The following is a 20,220-nucleotide window of genomic DNA, read 5'->3' as shown; positions in this document are numbered from 1 at the left end:
TTAACAAACTTTTCTTTAAAATCACTAATCACTAATCAAAATGAAAAGTTCTAATTCTCATTAACTAATACAAAGCAAAAGAGATTTTTTCTTTTGTTGATGGAAAAATGCACTAAACAACTTTGAGAAACAATAACGAACAAATTCTATTCAATACAAACAAATTCAGTTCCCTAAATCACAAAGAAAACCTCCAAAGAACGAGAAAAATCCCAAAGAGACCAATGAGCCGTGTAATCTAGGCTCAAAGTAAGACGAAGCGGAATTCAAGTGAAGACGAAGCAAGTCACCCAAATAACGCAATAAAATGATTTACAACCACCAAACAAGTGCAAGGGAGCAAACAAAGAGTCGACTGGACCACTAGAAGATCAAAACACCTGAGGAAGGCTCAACACACAAAGCCACTAGATGCCCTAGGGCTAGAAATGTGAAATCGATGGAAAAAAGCAAACACCCAAAGGGTAACGATCAAAGCCAGTCAAATCACACTCCAACACACTCAAGTAGTCTAAAAAAAGGTACCCAGAACAAAAACCAAGCTCAGAGGGCTCACAGACAAGCAAACTTCAAAAGTTCCCAGGCCTGGCGCGACTGTCAGGCTGCAACTAGCACCTTTCAGGGATTAGCGTGGGTTGTCAATGTGCAACTAGCGCCAACTGGCGCGATTGTAACGCTATAAAAGAGCACCAGCCAAGTTTGCTATGGAAAAATAAAAAACAAATGATCCAAAGCTAAGTCAACAGTACCCAGGTACACCAAGGGGCAAGAAGAAACACAGGGACTCAACCCAGAAAGCTAATCAAGCAGGAGAAACCAAGAAATGACCAAGAAGCAAGGTGTTGGCATTATGTTTCAGGAATGGCTATATATGTTACAGATGTTGTACTTGATGGCAACTCCCCTGGCAAGGCTCTCTTTTTATTAAAAATAAAGAAGGACGCAGGAAATCAGTTCAGAAGATGCGTACCCGCAGGTACACCATGCAGAGGCTACGTCCAGAGACGCAGGCCAGCTATTCAGGAGGTGCGTCCACCCAGTGCACACATTTCAAGGCAGAGAAAAGCTCTCATGGGGGTTCCTTGTGTTTTACTCTTGGTATCTAGCCGACGGTATTGTGTTATTATGGTGTCGGCTCGTGGTATTGTTCCATGTTTTGAGGAGGAGCTTGCCTATATAAAGCAAAGGAGATCATTTGGATTTTGTATGTCTTTTGTTGAATATCTTATGAGGTGAGATCTGGTCTAGATCTAAAAGGCGAATCTTCTGAAGGACTGAGATCTCTTTGGCGCAAGATCAGATCTGTAGATCTGACTGTTTAGGTTACACTTAAAGTCTTGAAATCATTCATACCCGAAAGGACGCAGGTACAGTTAAAGGAAAGTGCGCTGGGACGCAGTGCAGTAGGAGGATACCTGCGTGGGGACGCAGGGTAGACGAAGTTCAGGTGCGTCCGGGACGCAGTTCAGTATCTGGAGATCTGCGTGGGGACGCAGGGCGACCAAGGTTCAGGTGCGTCCCTGAAGCAACAGGACGCGGCACGATAGTGTTTTTGGGTGCGTCCCTGAGGCAACAGGACGCAGAGCAGTTGAAGGAACAGTGCGTAGGCACACAGCGCGGCAGAAGGATCTCTGCGGGTGGTCGCAGGAAAGCAGAAGGTGAACTGCGTCTATACGCAGGTCACAGAAGGAAAAGTTGCGTCTCTGTATTAAGATGTTCTGTTGATTGAATTTCTCTGTTGATAAGGTGTTCTGGGTTAGTTCTGTTATTGCTGATCTGATAACTGTAGTGGACTGTAACTGATATGTACTTGGTGACCATTTGATGCTTTATGAAAAGAAGTAGGGGGTTGTAGCTCCCTTCCAGGAGAGACTGGAAAACGAGAGAGAGTTGTAGCTCTCTGCAGGTTGCAGCCTGCGTACTGGTAAAGGATTGCACCAGTACAAAATCATTGTAAAAGGAGTATCTAATTTGAAAGAAGATAGAGACATATTGTAGCAGGTGGTTTTCACCCACATTGGGTTTCCACCTTACATCTTGTGTTCTTTGGTGTGACTATCTGTTTTCTTTGTTCATGCTCATTATTTTATGGTACTGACATGCAAAAATAATTCAAAGATCAAATAAGGAAGATTTATTAATTGCTAGATAATACTGATTCACCCCCCCCCCCCTCTCAGTATTATTTCCAACAATTGGTATCAGAGCAGGTCCTTCAGAAAAGCTTGATCGCTTGAAGGTAGATCGTTCATCATGAGCAACTACGAGAGAGAAGCATCAATCAGGCCACCAATTTTTGATGGGAAAAACTTCAATTATTGGAAGGTAAGAGTTACTGCATATCTTCAATCTCTTGGTACAGAAGTTTGGGACATTGTAGAAACAGGCTATACTTTTCCTTCAGCTACTCCTACAGATCCAGCTGAGAAAAAGAAGTATGAAACAAATGCAAAAGCAGTCAGTACTCTGTTAGGATGTATATCCCAAACGGAATTCATGAAGGTAATGCACTACAAATCCGCAAAAGAAATATGGGACAAAATTGTCACAAGCTATGAAGGAGATGAACAGGTAAAGCGTGCTAAACTTCAAACTCTCAGGATTCAGTATGAGACTCTCAAGATGTATAATGATGAAAGTGTGGCTAACTATTTTCTTCGGGTAGATGAGATTGTTAATTGTATGAAAAATTTGGGTGAAGAAATAAGAGAGGCTATAGTGGTTGAAAAGGTTCTAAGATCTTTGTCTCCCAAGTTTGAATCTAAAGTATCTGCTATAGAAGAAAAGGAAAATCTACGAATTCTTACTATGTCTCAGCTACATGGAATTCTAACTGCTTATGAAATGAGAAAGGGAGGTCATTCAGACAAAAGAGAAGCTGCTTTCAAGGCATCAGGCAAAGGAGATTATTATGAAGCAAGCCACGTCCCAGAAGAAGAGGAAGAAGAATCAAACTTTGTCAAAAATCTTCAAAGGGGTTCTGGAAGGTTCAGAGGTAAGTTACCTTTTAAATGCTTTGCTTGTGGAAGAGTAGGTCATTATGCTACAAAATGCCCTTATAAGGATAAAGGAAAGGAACCTGCTAGATGGAACAAGAAACAGAACGCAAATAAGAAAAGCTACTACACTCATGAAGATAGTGATGGTCTATCAAACAGTGATGAAGATGAACAAGGTAATGAATATAAGTTGTTAATGGCATTTGAAGATGATGATTATATTGATGCTGTAGATGTGGATAACCTTTATGATGAAATTACTAGACTCAAGAGATGTATAGAAGAAAAGAACATGATCATTGATACTCTACAATTTCAAATTAATGAAAAAGAAAAACATCTTGAAAAATTAGAAGGTGAAATTGTTGGTCTTAGAAAAGAGATTGAGAAAACAAAAGCTATTAATCTCAAGTTTGTCAAAGGATCTGAAACTTTGGATGAGATTATCAATGTGCAGCGATCTCCTCTAAATAAGACAGGTCTGGGCTATAATGGAGAAACTTCTCAAGCATCCACCTCAAAAAGTTATCTTGATGCAGCAAGAAGAAATGAGCAAAAGCAAAATGAAGATCATCAGGTAAAGCAGGGACGAATTACAAACAGAAACTATCAGGGGCAATCCATCTTAAGGGTGAACAAAATCTACAACCAGCCACAGGTAAAATCTTCTCAATTTGGTTCAAGAATGGATGACAATAGAAATTACAATCATTTGGCCGGTAGATTTGATAACCGCAGAAGTTTCTTCAATGGACAATGCTTTTCTTGCCATAACTTTGGTCACAAAGCAGCTCAATGTGTTGCATATAAAACAATCATGACTAGGGAAGCTCAAAAACAAAGAAGTATGACAGGGATTACAAAAAGGACCTATAACAACTTTTCGGTTCTTGAAAATGAAGTTGAATGTTCTATTTGCAATAACTTTGGTCATGAAGACTCTGAATGCAGGAGCAGGTTTCAGCAGAAAAAGGAACAAGCCTCAAGCACCAAAACATGGAGAATAAAGGAACCTCAAACAAAAAGATGTGGGATAGCTTTTTATGCAGAGGGACAAGAAAATCTATGGTACATTGACAGTGGATGTTCGAAGCATATGACAGGTGATAAAGAAAAACTTGAATCTTATTCTGCTCTAGAAAAGGGAAAGAAAGTCTCTTTTGGAAATGATACTCCTGCAACTATAAAAGGAAAAGGCATTGCTCAGTTAAAAGAAAAGGTCAAGGCTGGAAATGTTTTGTATGTTGATGGATTGAAGCATAATCTTCTAAGTGTCAGTCAGATGTGTGATCAAAGAACCGAGGTTATATTCAGATCGAATGGATGTCTTGTTCGTGATCTTGATACAGGTAAAACAGTGCTCAAAGGCAAAAGAACTCCAAATAATCTGTACATATTTGAAGAAGGACAACAACAATGCTATCTAAGCAAGGATGAAGAGCACTGGTTATGGCATCGAAGGTTGGGACATCTAAGCTTCTCACAAATAAGGAAAGCATGCAAATATCAGGCAGTTCGCGATCTTCCAGATATCAAAATTCCTGACAACACCATATGCAAATCATGTCAGTTTGGAAAACAAACCAGAACTAACTTTCCAGAGAAAGAAGGATCAGCTAGCATGCCTCTTGAGCTAGTACATACAGATACATGCGGTCCTTTCAGGAAAAGAACACCTCGAGGAGAAGAATACTTGATATTATTCATTGACGATTTCTCCAGGTTTGTCTGGTTAGGACTTATGAAGCACAAAGATGAAGCATTCGAAAAATTCAAATCCTTCAAAGCCTTGGTTGAAAATGAATCAGGTCACAAAATTAAGTGCCTCAGATCTGACAGAGGTGGGGAATTTACTTCAAATGAATTTTTCGATTTCTGTGATGAACATGGGATAAGGAGAGAATTCTCTACAGCTAGAACTCCTCAGCAAAATGGAGTTGTTGAAAGAATGAACAGAACCATCCAACAAATGGCTCGTGCTATGCTTGATGAATCAGGAACTCCCGCAACTTTCTGGGGTGAAGTTGCACATGCTGCGGTTGTTATTCTCAACAAGACAAATGTCCGGGTGAACAGCACTCAAACTCCTCATGAGCTTTGGAGTGGTAGGACTCCTTCGGTAAAGCACTTCAAAATCTTTGGGAGCAAATGCTATATCAAGAATACTGATGAGCAGCTTGGCAAACTTGAACCTAGGGCAGATGAAGGCATTCTTCTTGGTTACTCTCCATATAGCAAAGCATACAAGTGCTACAATAAAAGACTTGGCAGAATTGTTGACAGCATTGATGTAGTGGTTGATGAGAAGGGATACATTCCTAGGCAAGTCCATCATGAAGACATCGAAGAAGATGAAGGCTACCCTCAAAGACAGAATGATGAAGAAGAAGAACCTCAAGAAGAACCTCAAGAAGAGCCAGAGGAGCAAACAAGAATAGAAGAAAAGACTCCATCCAGATATGTTCAGAAGAATCATCCAGAATCTCAGATTGTGGGGCAGAAAGAAGCAGGTGTACAAACAAGAAGAACAGTTGCAGAAGCCTCAAGCTATTTGGCATTACTCTCCTCTACTGAACCACAAAATGTGAAAGAAGCATGCAAAGATGAATGTTGGGTGAAAGCAATGGATGAAGAACTTGAGCAAATCGAAAAGAACAACACTTGGGAGCTGGTTCCTAGACCAAAGGATAAGAATGTTATCGGAACAAAATGGGTCTTCAAAAATAAATTGAATGAAAATGGAGAAGTAATTAGAAACAAACAAACTTGTTTGTAAAGGGTATGCGCAGCAAGAAGGAATAGACTTTGAAGAAACCTTTGCTCCTGTTGCAAGACTTGAGGCCATCCGAATGTTCCTTGCTCTCTCAAGTTTTCAAAACTTCAAAGTATTTCAAATGGACGTGAAATCAGCCTTTCTGAATGGAGACTTGGAAGAAGAAGTGTACATTGAACAGCCAGATGGGTTCATTCTTGGAAATGATCCAAATCTTGTATGCAGATTGAAAAAGGCTCTCTATGGTCTCAAACAAGCTCCAAGGGCTTGGTACTACCATTTGGACAAATATCTTCATCAACAAGGTTTTTCAAAAGGTTCAGCAGATAGCAATCTTTATATAAAAGTTGAAAATGACAAATTGCTAATACTTGTTGTGTATGTAGATGACATTATTTTTGGCAGCAATGAAGAAGCTATGAGTCAAAGCTTTGCCTCGGTCATGCAGAAAGAATTTGAAATGTCCTTGCTAGGAGAACTGACATATTTCCTTGGTTTGCAAATCCAACAAAAAGAAGGAGGAATCTTTTTATCTCAAACCAAGTATCTCAAACAGATTTTGAAGAAATATGGCATGGAAGATGCAAAACCAGTATGTACACCCATGGTCACAGGATGTAGTCTCAGTGCAAATGATGAATCTGCAGCAGTACATCAACCAACCTACAGATCTATGATTGGAAGTTTACTATATTTGACAGGTACCCGACCAGACATCATGCATGCAGTTGGAATAGTTGGAAGATTTCAGGCAAATCCGAAGGAGACTCATCTTCAGGCAGTGAAGAGAATTTTCAAATATCTTCAAGGGACTCAAAATTATGGCTTATGGTATCCTAGAGATACAGATCTTACTCTTCATGCTTATACAGATGCAGATTGGGCCGGAAGCGTGGATGACAGGAAAAGCACAAGTGGTGGTGCATTCTTTATGGGTTCCAGACTGGTATCTTGGTTCAGCAAGAAACAGAGTTCGATTGCCTTGTCTACAGCTGAAGCGGAATATGTTGCTGCTGCATCTTGTTGCACCCAACTTCTTTGGATGATGCAGACTTTGCAGGATTTTCAAATCACTTGTACACCACCTATCCCCATCTTATGTGATAACACAAGTGCAATCAGCATCTCAAAGAATCCGGTTATGCATTCAAAAACCAAGCACATACCAATCAAGTATCATTTTCTCCGGGAACAAGTGCTTGAACAGAAGGTCAAGTTGGAGTATGTTCCTTCTAAGGAACAAGTTGCTGATATTCTCACCAAACCATTGCCCAGGGACACTTTTGAATACCTCAGGCAAAAGCTGGGGGTTGTTGATGCATCATCTTATTGTTGAATCTTTTCTGATTAATGGTACAGGTTTAGGGGGAGCATATAATGCATTGTTGGCATTATGGAGGATGGTCAGAAGGAGATCTTGGAAATAGCTGCAATATGTCTCTATCTCTTTCATGGAGGATTATGGTTCTTTGTTGCAGATCTGGTTCAGGGAGAGCATGATCTTAGGGGGAGCATACCCTTTGCCCTTGATGTCAAAGGGGGAGAATGAAGCAAAGTTTGTGAGGTTGCCATCAAGTCCAAAGGGGGAGATTGTTGGCATTATGTTTCAGGAATGGCTATATATGTTACAGATGTTGTACTTGATGGCAACTCCCCTGGCAAGGCTCTCTTTTTATTAAAAATAAAGAAAGACGCAGGAAATTAGTTCAGAAGATGCATACCCGCAGGTACACCATGCAGAGGCCGCGTCCAGAGACGCAGGCTAGCCATTCAGGAGGTGCGTCCACCCAGTGCACACATTTCAAGGCAGAGAAAAGCTCTCGTGGGGGTTTCTTGTGTTTTACTCTTGGTATCTAGCCGACGGTATTGTGTTATTATGGTGTCAGCTCGTGGTATTGTTCCATGTTTTGAGGAGGAGCTTGCCTATATAAAGCAAAGGAGATCATTTGGATTTTGTATGTCTTTTGTTGAATATCTTATGAGGTGAGATCTGGTCTAGATCTAAAAGGCGAATCTTCTGAAGGACTGAGATCTCTTTGGCGCAAGATCAGATCTGTAGATCAGACTGTTTGGGTTACACTTAAAGCCTTGAAATCATTCATACCCGAAAGGACGCAGGTACAGTGAAAGGAAAGTGCGCCGGGACGCAGTGCAGTAGGAGGATACCTGCGTGGGGACGCAGGGTAGACGAAGTTCAGGTGCGTCCGGGACGCAGTTTAGTATCTGGAGATCTACGTGGGGACGCAGGGCGACCAAGGTTCAGGTGCGTCCCTGAAGCAACAGGACGCGGCGCGATATTGTTTTTGGGTGCGTCCCTGAGGCAACAGGACGCAGAGCAGTTGAAGGAACAGTGCGTAGGCACGCAGCGCGGCAGAAGGATCTCTGCGGGTGGTTGTAGGAAAGCAGAAGGTGAACTGCGTCTATACGCAGGTCACAGAAGGAAAAGTTGTGTCTCTGTATTAAGATGTTCTGTTGATTGAATTTCTCTGTTGATAAGGTGTTCTGGGTTAGTTCTGTTATTGCTGATCTGATAACTGTAGTGGACTGTAACTGATATGTACTTGGTGACCATTTGATGCTTTATGAAAAGAAGTAGGAGGTTGTAGCTCCCTTCCAGGAGAGACTGGAAAACGAGAGAGAGTTGTAGCTCTCTGCAGGTTGCAGCCTGCGTACTGGTAAAGGACTGCACCAGTACAAAATCATTGTAAAAGGAGTATCTAATTTGAAAGAAGATAGAGACATATTGCAGCAGGTGGTTTTCACCCACATTGGGTTTCCACCTTACATCTTGTGTTCTTTGGTGTGACTATCTGTTTTCTTTGTTCATGCTCATTATTTTATGGTACTGACATGCAAAAATAATTCAAAGATCAAATAAGGAAGATTTATTAATTGCTAGATAATACTGATTCACCCCCCACTCTCAGTATTATTTCCAACACAAGGCAAGTTCCAAGCCGTTCAGCTCGTAAACCACACCAGAGATGGACTGAAGTGGCATTGATATACTTTGCTAATGCAGAGCAATAGCGTTTCGAAGGCTATTTGGCCGTACTTCAGCCTCCGTCTAAAGTTTACAAATCAAACAACAAGACAAAACGAAGAACAAGACAAAAATCCAACTCCCCAGCGGAGTCGCCAAATTGTTGTGGAGGTAAATCCCCTCTGCGGATAGAGGTGATCCCTACTAGCCCAGACCGGGTCTAGCAACAATCAAACAACGCTACAGCGCAAGTTCCTAATTGAAAATTAATAGACCAGGGATGAAGGCCTACCTGGATTCCAACGCTATTGTTTGTAGAAGAGGTGGTGCTCCCCGTTCCTTTGCTCCGGCAGATCACAATCCTCACGATCTCCATGAATAGACACCTGCACATGCAAAGAACGACACAAACACAAGCATAAAATCCAACATATGCAACTATATGTCATTCAGAAAGGACATAACTCATCATCATTACGAACAATAACAAGAGTGGAACCATAACCAATAGTCGTCCATTAATAATCAATCAAAGAAGAATACAACCATAGTTCTGACGTCAAATTCTTCTTTGGCTGGGTGATCAGCAGCACATGCCTTGAAAATCTTGTTGGGAATGGGGAAACAAGCCTCTCTCTCCTTGGTTACTTGGACAAGAATTAGCTCACTTTAGATTTAGCTTTATGGGAATGAAGAAGGCTTCTTGTAGCATGAGCTTAGCAATTCTCAGATTTTGGGACTTAGAATTTGGAACTAGCTTGTCAAAGGCAGAAGGACAAACTTTTATAGATAGAGGGGAAGGAGTTAGGATTTTCCACAATATTCATGGGGTTGGCTTTATCACTAAGAAGCTTCCATGAGAGGTGGAGAACTACTTCCCTCCTATGGAGATTCGAAGCCAAACTGACCCAACTCAATATAGATTCAGTTCATGAGTGGGTTAGGAAGAACCTTCGTAAGTTTGTTTGTTAAAAACTTTACCCAACTGGGCTGGCACGAGTGCGACTCTGAGACAGAGCGCCAGCTGGCGCGCCCTCTTTGGAGGATTTCCCCCATTGGCGTGAGTGATACACAGTGAACCCACGCCAATGGAAAAAGGGCTATTTTTATGGGTATTTTGCAGAAGGTGTACTCAGGGCATATGAAGTACATACTTAGGGGAATAAAATGCAAGTGTTTCCAGGTTATGTCACTTCTCACAGGTCCCGGAATAAGTCCTCCAAGGTGCAGGAGAAGGGGTAATAGGGACGGTGACAAATTACTGTGTAACAGATTCTGGTCTGCGAAACCAGAAATTCTAGGTTCGATCCCCAGCGAAGTCGCCAAATCGTTGTGGAGGTAAATCCCCTCTGCGGACAGAGGTGATCCCTACTAGCCCAGACTGGGTCTAGCAACAATCAAACAATGCTACAGCGCAAGTTCCTAATTGCAAATTAATAGACCAGGGATGAAGGCCTACCTGGATTCCAACGCTATTGTTTGTAGAAGAGGTGGTGCTCCCTGTTCCTTTGCTCCGGCAGATCACAATCCTCACGATCTCCGTGAATAGACACCTGCACATGCAAAGAACGACACAAACACAAGCATAAAATCCTGCATATGCAACTATATGTCAGTCAGAAAGAACATAACTCATCATCATTAGGAACAATAACAAGAGTGGAACCATAACCAATAGTCGCCCATTAATAATCAATCAAAGAAGAATACAACCATAGTTCTGACGTCAAATCCTTCTTTGGCTAGGTGATCAGTAGCAATTGCCTTGCAAAGCTTGTTGGGAAGGGGAAAACAAGCCTCTATTTCCTTGGTTACTTGGACAAGAATCTCCTCACTTTAGATTTAGCTTTATGGGAATGAAGAAGGCTTCTTGTAGCATGAGCTTAGCAATTCTCAGATTTTGGGACTTAGAATTTGGAACTAGCTTGTCAAAGGCAGAAGGACAAGCTTTTATAGATAGAGGGGAAGGAGTTAGGATTTTCCACAATATTCATGGGGTCGGCTTTATCACTAAGAAGATTCCATGAGAGGTGGAGAACTACTTCCCTCCTATGGAGATTTGAAGCCAAACTGACCCAACTCAATATAGATTCAGTTCATGAGTGGGTTAGGAAGAACCTTCGTAAGTTTGTTTCTTAAAAACTTTACCCAACTGGGCTGGCGCAAGTGCGACTCTGAGACAGAGCACCAGCTGGCGCGCCCTCTTTGGAGGATTTCCCCCATTGGCACGAGGTTTTACACAATGAATCCGCGCTAATGGAAAAAGAGCTATTTTTATGGGTATTTTGCAGAAGGTGTCTTTAGGGCATATGAAGTACATACTTAGGGGAATATAATGCAAGTGTTTCTAGGTTATGTCACTTCTCACAGGTCCCGGAATAAGTCCTCCAAGGTGCGGGAGAAGGGGTAACAGGGACGGTGACAAATTACTGTGTAACAGATTCTCGTCTGCGAAACCAGAGATTCTGGGTTCGATCCCCAGCGGAGTCGCCAAATTGTTGTGGAGGTAAATCCCCTCTACGGACAAAGGTGACCCCTACTAGCCCAGACCGGGTCTAGCAACAATCAAACAACGCTACAGCGCAAGTTCCTAATTTCAAATTAATAGACCAGGGATGAAGGCCTACCTAGATTCCAACGCTATTGTTTGTAGAAGAGGTGGTGCTCCCCGTTCCTTTGCTCCGGCAGATCACAGTCCTCACGATCTCTGTGAATAGACACCTGCACATGCAAAGAACGACACAAACACAAGCATAAAATCCAGCATATGCAACTATATGTCAGTCAGAAAGGACATAACTCATCATCATTACGAAAAATAACAAGAGTGGAACCATAAACAATAGTTGTCCATTAATAATCAATCAAAGAAGAATACAACCATAGTTCTGACGTCAAATCCTTCTTTGGCTGGGTGATCAGCAGCACATGCCTTGCAAAGCTTGTTGGGAATGGGGAAACAAGCCTCTCTCTCCTTGGTTACTTGGACAAGAATCTCCTCACTTTAGATTTAGCTTTATGGGAATGAAGAAGGCTTCTTGTAGCATGAGCTTAGCAATTCTCAGATTTTGGGACTTAGAATTTGGAACTAGCTTGTCAAAGGCAGAAGGACAAGATTTTATAGATAGAGGGGAAGGAGTTAGGATTTTCCACAATATTCATGGGGTTGGCTTTATCACTAAGAAGCTTCCATGAGAGGTGGAGAACTACTTCCCTCCTATGGAGATTCGAAGCCAAACTGACCCAACTCAATATAGATTCAGTTCATGAGTGGGTTAGGAAGAACCTTCGTAAGTTTGTTTGTTAAAAACTTTACCCAACTGGGTTGGCGCGAGTGCGACTCTGAGACAGAGCGCCAACTGGTGCCAGCTGGCACACCCTCTTTGGAGGATTTCCCCCATTGGCGCGAGTGATACACAGTGAACCCGCGCCAATGGAAAAAGGGCTATTTTTATGGGTATTTTGTAGAAGGTGTCTTCAGGGCATATGAATTACATACTTAGGGGAATACAATGCAAGTGTTTCTAGGTTATGTCACTTCTCACAGGTCCCGAAATAATTCCTCCAAGGTGCGAGAGAAGGGGTAACAAGGACGGTGACAAATTACTGTGTAACAGATTCTGGTCTTCGAAACCAGAGATTCTGGGTTCGATCCCCAGCGGAGTCACCAAATGGTTATGGAGGTAAATCCCCTCTACGGACAGAGGCGATCCCTACTAGCCCAGACCGGGTCTAGCAACAATCAAACAACGCTACAATGCAAGTTCCTAATTGCAAATTAATAGACCAGGGATGAAGGCCTACCTGGATTCCAACGCTATTGTTTGTAGAAGAGGTGGTGCTCCCCGTTCCTTTGCTCCGGCAGATCACAATCCTCACGATCTCCATGAATAGACACCTGCACATGAAAAGAACGACACAAACACAAGCATAAAATCCAGCATATGCAACTATATGTCAGTCAGAAAGGACATAACTCATCATCATTAGGAACAATAACAAGAGTGGAACCATAACCAATAGTCGTCCATTAATAATCAATCAAAGAAGAATACAACCATAGTTCTGACGTCAAATCCTTCTTTGGCTGGGTGATCAGCAGCACATGCCTTGCAAAGCTTGTTGGGAATGGGGAAACAAGCCTCTCTCTCCTTGGTTACTTGGACAAGAATCTCCTCACTTTAGATTTAGCTTTATGGGAATGAAGAAGGCTTCTTGTAGCATGAGCTTAGCAATTCTCAGATTTTGGGACTTAGAATTTGGAACTAGCTTATCAAAGACAGAAGGAAAAGCTTTTATAGATAGAGGGGAAGGAGTTAGGATTTTCCACAATATTCATGGGGTTGGCTTTATCACTAAGAAGCTTCCATGAGAGGTGGAGAACTACTTCCCTCCTATGGAGATTCGAAGCCAAACTGACCCAACATATAGATTCAGTTCATGAGTGGGTTAGGAAGAACCTTCGTAAGTTTGTTTGTTAAAAACTTTACCCAACTGTGCTCGCGCGAGTGCGACTTTGAGACAGAGTGCCAGATGGCGCGCCCTCTTTGGAGGATTTCCCCCATTGGCGCGAGTGATACACAGTGAACCTGCGCCAATGGAAAAAGGGCTATTTTTATGGGTATTTTGCAGAAGGTGTCTTCAGGGCATATGAAGTACATACTTAGGGGAATACAATGCAAGTGTTTCTAGGTTATGTCACTTCTCACAGGTCCCAGAATAAGTCCTCCAAGGTGCAGGAGAGGGGGTAACAAGGACGGTGACAAATTACTGTGTAACAGATTCTGGTCTGTGAAACTAGAGATTCTGGGTTCAATCCCCAGCGGAGTCGCCAAATTGTTGTGGAGGTAAATCCCCTCTGCAGATAGAGGCGATCCATACTAGCCCAGACCGGGTCTAGCAACAGTCAAACAATGCTACAACGCAAGTTCCTAATTACAAATTAATAGACCAGGGATGAAGGCCTACCTGGATTCCAACGCTATTGTTTGTAGAAGAGGTGGTGCTCCCCGTTCGTTTGCTCCGGCAGATCACAATCCTCACGATCTCCGTGAATAGACACCTGCACATGCAAAGAACAACACAAACACAAGCATAAAATCCAGCATATGCAACTACATGTCAGTCAGAAAGGACATAACTCATCATCATTACAAACAATAACAGGAGTGGAGCCATAACCAATAGTCGTCCATTAATAATCAATCAAAGAAGAATACAACCATAGTTCTGACGTCAAATCCTTCTTTGGCTGGGTGATCAGCAGCACATGCCTTGCAAAGCTTGTTGGGAATGGGGAAACAAGCCTCTCTCTCCTTGGTTACTTGGACAAGAATCTCCTCACTTTAGATTTAGCTTTATGGGAATGAAGAAGGCTTCTTGTAGCATGAGCTTAGCAATTCTCAGATTTTGGGACTTAGAATTTGGAACTAGCTTATCAAAGGCAGAAGGACAAGCTTTTATAGATAGAGGGGAAGGAGTTAGGATTTTCCACAATATTCATGGGATTAGCTTTATCACTAAGACGCTTCCATGAGAGGTGGAGAACTACTTCCCTCCTATGGAGATTCGAAGCCAAACTGACCCAACATATAGATTCAGTTCATGAGTGGGTTAGGAAGAACCTTCGTAAGTTTTTTTGTTAAAAACTTTACCCAACTGTGCTGGCGTGAGTGCGAATTTGAGACAGAGCGCCAGATGGCGCGCCCTCTTTGGAGGATTTCCCCCATTGACGCGAGTGATACACAGTGAACCTGCGCCAATGGAAAAAGGGCTATTTTTATGGGTATTTTGCAGAAGGTGTCTTCAGGGCATATGAAGTACATACTTAGGGGAATACAATGCAAGTGTTTCTAGGTTATGTCACTTCTCACAGGTCCCGGAATAAGTCCTCCAAGGTGCAGGAGAGGGGGTAACAAGGACGGTGACAAATTACTGTGTAACAGATTCTGGTCTACGAAACCAGAGATTCTCGGTTCGATCCCCAGCGGAGTCGCCAAATTGTTGTGGAGGTAAATCCCCTCTGCGGACAAAGGCAATCCCTACTAGCCCAGACCGGGTCTAGCAACAGTCAAACAATGCTACAATGCAAGTTCCTAATTACAAATTAATAGACCAGGGATGAAGGCCTACCTAGATTCCAACGCTATTGTTTGTAGAAGAGGTGGTGCTCCCCGTTCCTTTGCTCCGGCAGATCACAATCCTCACGATCTTCGTGAATAGACACCTGCACATGCAAAGAACAACACAAACACAAGCATAAAATCCAGCATATGCAACTACATGTCAGTCAAAAAGGACATAACTCATCATCATTACAAACAATAACAGGAGTGGAACCATAACCAATAGTCATCCATTAATAATCAATCAAAGAAGAATACAACCATAGTTCTGACGTCAAATCCTTCTTTGGCTGGGTGATCAGCAGCACATGCCTTGCAAAGCTTGTTGGGAATGGGGAAACAAGCCTCTCTCTCCTTGGTTACTTGGACAAGAATCTCCTCACATTAGATTTAGCTTTATGGGAATGAAGAAGGCTTCTTGTAGCATGAGCTTAGCAATTCTCAGATTTTGGGACTTGGAATTTGGAACTAGCTTGTCAAAGGTAGAAGGACAAGCTTTTATAGATAGAGGGGAAGGAGTTAGGATTTTCCACAATATTCATGGGGTTGGCTTTATCACTAAGAAGCTTCCATGAGAGGTGGTGAACTACTTCCCTCCTATGGAGATTCGAAGCCAAACTGACCCAACTCAATATAGATTCAGTTCATGAGTGGGTTAGGAAGAACCTTCGTAAGTTTGTTTGTTAAAAACTTTACCCAACTGGGCTAGCGCAAGTGCGACTCTGAGATAGAGCGCCAGCTGGCGCGCCCTCTTTGGAGGATTTCCCCCATTGGCGCGAGTGATACACAGTGAACCCGCACCAATGGAAAAAGGGCTATTTTTATGGGTATTTTGCAGAAGGTGTCTTCAGGGCATATGAAGTACATACTTAGGGGAATACAATGCAAGTGTTTCCAGGTTATGTCACTTCTCACAGGTCCCGGAATAATTCCTCCAAGGTGCGGGAGAAGGGGTAACAGGGACGATGAAAAATTACTGTGTCACAGTCTCCATTACCATAATTCTGATTTTCCCTCTCTTTCCTATAAAAACCCAAATTTTTCTCATTTCTCCTATTTTCATTGGTTATTTTCACTCTTATTACTACTTCTTTCAATGACATCGATTCTATCAGCAAATTGACTATGAGCTTCCAAGTATTTAAATCTTTGAACCACCTTGTGTTTTTCAAATGAAAATTTGAAAATGACTAAGAAAGCTAGTTTATTTGGTTCTTCAACCCATATACCTCTCATGGACATGGAACATGACATTTTTGACTCCATTTGTCCATTAAACTTAATGGAAATCCATCATAACATCCTACCTAGTTAGGTTGAGTTAGAAATTTTCTTGAGAGTGGTTAAATTGGGCTTATTTGTTATAATTATTCCTCAGAATTACTCTTTCCCTAAGTTCATTAGTTGGTTAACCTCATCCTTATATCCACGGAAATTTTATATAATGAACTCGCTTGGAGAAAACATTCTACAAGTGTCTTCCTTATTAATTTAGCAAGCCCTAGATTTTCCCTAATATGATATTTACACTATGGAGCCCTTCTATCTGTATATCATAGTCTATCACTAGCGGATAAATTGTATAATCTTATTTTACCTCCACATGCAGCTCTTCTAGGAGAGTCAAAAAAATTTCCTATAGCTTGTTTTTCTAAAAATTTCCAGTCAGGTTTATATGTAGTTATGGGAATTATGGGAAGAGAGAAGACCTTAGTGATTGATTGTCAATTTTTAGGGATTTTTCATTTGGTGATGCAGCCTAATTTTGTGTTGGAAATTCCAGTTTTTTGGGAACATTACATCAACTCACAGTTCTTAAATTTCAGTATTTCTGGGTTTTTTAGGTTTCCTTCCTTGGTATACCTCTTCTTGTATGTTCATGTTGACCAATTCATGGATTTGGGTTTGAATGTTGTGGACATAAACAAGAAGAAGAAAATAGTGATAAATTGGACTGATATAGTTAGGTGCAAATAGAATAATGAAGGATTATATTATTATACTACCTCTTTCATGTCAATTGTATATAGAATTATCAATAATATTGCTCCTCCAAGAATTCTACCAAAGGCTTAGTCCTTATTACAATTGAGTAAAGATTTAAAAGTTGGAGATTGGTTCTTGTTTGAAGAATATGTAGAAATAAGGTTATATGGAGTAGAGGTCTTACCCTATAGGCTTCCTTCTTTTGTGCCCATGAGAATATTTGCATTAGATTTTATCAGACAAAGTTTGAATGTGGATCAAGTACACTTTGTCCTAGCTAGGAAAGGGTTTCTATTCAAATTATTCAGTATTTTTGGCCCTTTTATTGTAAATAACAGACATGCAACAAAAGAGACTGAGAAAATGTTACAAGCAATGAATTTTCAACAAGGGAAGAAGTGGCACTATGATCCACACCAGGTCATTTCAAAGAGGAGGTTGGAAATATCATGTGCTCCTTATATCCATGAATCAAATCTAGAGATTGAGAAATTAGCAAATTATGGCCTGGTGGAGACACAAGAAAGCATGGAGGTAAAAACCCCTCTTCCTACTAAAAAGGGCCTCAAAAGAAGTTTTTTTTTTATGTTATAGATATTTATGGAGAAAGTTATCAAGGCAGTAAGAAAGAAAAAATAAAATAGGATGAAAAAGAGTTTGGACAATTCACAGAAACACCTTCATGTGAGGTTAGTTTTCAACTGCAGCTGGGGGGATAAAGTGTGCTCCCTCATCTTTGATTCCCAATGAAGAAGAGAAAGATTCCTTGAATATTTTGAAATATACTTATCAAAATATTGAAGAGAGGTACATGAAAATAAATACAAAAGCCATCACTCAGTTGGAAGCCCAATCCATTTCTCGTTACCAAACCAGACTTCTCTCATTTGGAGAGAAACCTAGTTGAGATTTTCCTTTACCCACCCTCTGTCCCAGTCAATTTCTTCTAGAATAGATTTTAGAACAATAAATTTATCTATAAATACTAAATATATCCCATTACCAGATAAAATTAACCTACACAAGTAAACAGGGGAGTTAATATACATTGATCTCAGGAAAACATCTCTGGCAGCAAATAAGGCAAAAGCTTTACTAGGGAAGGTGATAGATCAATTGAAGCTAGAAAGGGATAATTCCCAAGCTCTTCATACTCTGAATGAATAATTTAAGAAGTTGATAATAAATATTGGGGTAAATCCATAGGATAAAGCAATTTTTCAAGCCTTGATCCAAAGTGCAGAATCTGATGTTTAGTCTTTGAGGAGGAAACTGAAGATGCCTGCAACAAAACATGTTCAAGATCTAGAGTTAGCCCAAGTTGAAAATGAAAAATAAATATTAATTCATGATATACTGGAAAGGAATTAAGAAGTGTCAGTTCTTAAGTAACTTAATGCAGATTTGCAACAAAAGATAGACAAACATGTTTACACAATTATAGTGCATCAAGATTTAGAAGACCCAACAGAAAAGCTTACTAGAGTCACTGCATAGTTGAATATCTCAAAAAATGAATTGTAAAAGCTACAAAATAAACTGGATGATGCAAAAGAGAAATTGAAGCATAAGGAGAGACAACTGAACATGGCCACACAGAATGTGACTCAGTATCACAGTAAGTACTAGTCAACATGTGATGAAATCAAGCAATTGAAAGAAAAGTTAAAGGAAAATATGTCTTTGATTCAGGAAAAAGAGATAATGTGGAATGATATTATTCAACAAATCAAAGTACTCTGAGATCATATGGTGGTCATAGCTAAATAAAATGAAACGATTAGGGCCTCTGAAACCCTTATTTACACCAATAAAACTCAATCAAAGGAAATTCCACAACTAACTAAAAATAGCATTGACTATATAAATGAAAAATCTTCTCAGGAATTAAGGGCATTAGATATTGTAGATAGAACAACTGTGGTATCATAGATAACCAAGATGGTGCAAAAGAACATGCATATGAAGCATGCAAAAAGTATGTTATTATAAGTCAGAGAGTCAGTGGTAGCTTTTAATTCTAGCTTTGACAAGATAGTCGAAGCAGGGTTACCTTCATGTTGGGGTCAACAAGGAATCCTCCTCTCCTCAGAACAATATGAAACATTGGTGGTGGAGGCAAAGAGTAAGATCAATTATTCTCATGAAAAAATAACAATTTTAAAAGGAGCTACAATTTTAAATTACTTGCAGAGATATTTCCATGTGCTATGGTTTTCAAGACTTTGGTCAATGACAAACACACATACACCAAGGTAACAAACTTAAGAATGACCTATAGCGGGATGTTACAGTGCCCAGTTCCTAACTTGACATTATGGAAGAAATGGCAGGGTCTAATTTCACCAGTAAAGGTTTGAGTTGTGGAACCTGGAGTTTCATCAAGCAAGCTTGAAGTTGTAGAAGAGTCTCAAGTTATTGAATAATTATTTTTCAATATTCTCGAATATCTAGAAAGCGCCTCATTTTTTAATTTTAAAAGAGTTAGAAATAGTTTAGTATTTTAATGTTTTATGAAGACCAAATAGTTAGAAGGTAGTTGTGATAGTTGATAGTTTTGGTAACTGCTTCCAATGTAAAAGTTTCTTTAAAATAACATCAAGGACCAATTTTAGGGTTCCGGTTTTTTCCTTGGAGACATAATTTTGTTATGTAATGTACAATATTTTATTAGATAAGTAATGAAATTTCCAGATTATTCCAACTGTGTGTTAATTTTGGCATGTTTCATCTCTCTCTGTAAGTCATTTATGTGTTTTTCTTCTTGGGAAAATGTGTAATGAAGTTGTTGGTTCTCTTTAATTAAACAAATTTATTTTTGTTTTAAATAATCGATAGTACTTTTTTATCTTTGTCAAAGTGGCCTTAAACACTGCTCCACCTTTTCCATCATTTCACTTCTACAGACTTCCATAATGTTGACTAAGATTTGGTGTAAAATATTTTTTCCTTTCAACCTTATACATAGAATATTCCTCTTTATTTTCTCTCTATCCATATTGTAATTCTAGTATTTCATTTTCATAGATAGATTGGCTATCTTGGGAGGGTTTTTTCTTGTCTCCAAGAGTTATAAATACACTACATTTTCAAGAAGTATCTCTAGGAAAACATGTTTAAGATGATAAAAGAACATTTTGTGCTTATTTTTCATAGATGTCCTAGGCAATGACCTCCTTTCAACCAAAGGTTGTCCATAGGGTTGCAACACCACCATTTAGGCTTGATACTAAATTTAGTGGTGCCTAAGTATTCACACTATTATTGTTTTGACTGTTAGGAGAAAGTGATAAGGAATGATTTCATATATTTGTTGTTGAGATCTAATGCCCAAGATTCTTTGGAGTAACTTCA

The sequence above is a fragment of the Pinus tabuliformis genome, chromosome 5_1 (genome assembly GCF_031772625.1).
Source record: "Pinus tabuliformis cultivar Carrire ecotype Pingquan chromosome 5_1, CPIR1, whole genome shotgun sequence".
In the NCBI taxonomy this organism is placed as follows: domain Eukaryota; kingdom Viridiplantae; phylum Streptophyta; class Pinopsida; order Pinales; family Pinaceae; genus Pinus; species Pinus tabuliformis.
Note: the sequence above shows the minus strand (reverse complement) of the source record.